Consider the following 2,053-nt stretch of genomic DNA (forward strand, 5'->3'; position numbering starts at 1 on the left):
CCACTGGACCAGGAAGGACGCGGAATCCTGGGGTCCGCCCTCCCGCCCCCTTAAACAGTCTGGTCGGGAGTCCGTCTCGTCTGGGATCGTCTGGGAGGCAGAGGGTCTGGGTGCCTTCATTCTGAGGGTCCTTGGGGCCATGGGAGGTGGTCAACCATGGGTACGGGGCTGTGTTTGGGTTTGAAAAGGTTTTTCTTTTTAAAAAAAATGTATTTTATTGATTTTTTTACAGAGAGGAAGGGAGAGGGATAGAGAGTTAGAAACATCGATGAGAGAGAAACATCGATCAGCTGCCTCCTGCACACTCCCCACCGGGGATGAGCCCGTAACCAAGGTACATGCCCTTGACGGGAATCGAACCTGGGACCCTGCAGTCCTCAGGCCGAGGCTCTATCAAACCGGTTACGGCTGAAAAGGTTTTTCAATCGGGCGGATGTTGTGGCAGAATGCCCACCCTCACCCCCCATTTTCCTTTTCACTGAGCGTGAACAGACTAGAGTGGGGTGTGGAGGGAAAAGGGGGCCCCATGCTAACCCCACAAGCCCAGGGAAGGCCTGCACGGCTGTTGCAGAAATTAATTACCAGGCGATTGGAAAACACGGGTACTCGGAAGATTCGGGAAAAACCCTTCATTTGCAGATGCACCAGTGCGGTGACCCAGGGGAGTCATTCTCCAACGCCCAGGTGATGAATGTGGAGGAAGCTTTCCTTTTATCCCCTTAGTTTCTTTGTCCCCCAAATATGGACCCGGCTTCAATACTTTTCGGGGGCTTTGCAGTCCCCTCCCCCTCCCCTGTTGGGATAGGGGAAGTGAGATAACACCCAAAGGCCTGGCTTGGCTGGCCCCAGCGCTGCCACCCCCCTGGGGGGGTAGGGGGGTGGGTATGGTTCATGGTTTGTGGCCTCTGTAAGATGGGAGTATTCCGGGAAACAGGTTCTGCAAAGCTGGACAAGCTTCACAGATAAGATTGGGCCTTAATTATAGCAAGAATGTGCCTCAGAGTGCTGGTTACTGGCACAGATTCAGATGGCTAGTCCCCCAATTGTCTTATATGCCTCCTCATGGCCGTCTAGCAAACTGTAAGTCATAAAGGAACCACAAAGGATGGTCTGAAATTAAAACTTTAAAGGAGGATTAAAAATGGCGGCAGAGTTAGTAGATGCTACACGGACATGCCCCCGGGAACATACTGGAATTACAACTAAAATACAGAATAAATTCCGGAATAATCAACGGAAAACTTGTAGGGGAGAACCCTGAGATTGAAAGTGGTGACCCAGAGACTGAAAAAAAAACACACACACACACACACACAAAAAAAAACTTTAACTAAAAGCAGTTTTTAGTAGGTAGTCATGCCCTAGGCCAGTCTCTTCCCTGACAAAGGTCACTCTTTACCTTAAGTGAGCCTATTGTCTTTTTGCATCTAAGATAACCTGCCTGTGACCTGTCAGGGTAACTTGTAACTTAACCTTCCAGTCCCCTCAGGGCATAGCCAAATGCACTTGGGCTCCAGGACTGAGGCCATAAATTCCTTCATTGTTATTGTTATAATGTTTACTAGAGGCCTGGTGCACAAAATTTGTGCATGGGAGGGGGGGTTCCCTCAGCCCAGCCTGCACCCTCTCGCATTCCAGGACCCCTCGGACATCCCTCTCACAATCCATGACCACTGGCTCCTAACTGCTGGCCTGCCTGCCTTCCTGACCCCCCCTACCCACTCACCTGTCTGACTGATCCCCCCTAACCACTCTACCTGCCTGCCTGATCACCCCTAAACACTTGCCTGCCTGACAGATTTCCCCTAACTGCCTCTGCCTCGGCCCCACTGCCATAGTTTAGTCTAGAAGGACGTCCGGAATGACATCCAGAAGGTAGTTTGGCTCTCTGGTCTAATTAGCATATTACACTTTTATTATTATAGATTATTGACTGTTAATTATCCTGCACCCACCTAAGTAAAAGAATTAAATGTCTTTTACTTTTTTAAAATATATTTTTATTGATTTCAGAGAGAAAGGAAGAGAGAGATAGAAACATCAATGATGAGAG

The sequence above is a fragment of the Myotis brandtii genome, unplaced genomic scaffold (genome assembly GCF_000412655.1).
Source record: "Myotis brandtii unplaced genomic scaffold, ASM41265v1 scaffold5665, whole genome shotgun sequence".
In the NCBI taxonomy this organism is placed as follows: Eukaryota; Metazoa; Chordata; class Mammalia; order Chiroptera; family Vespertilionidae; genus Myotis; species Myotis brandtii.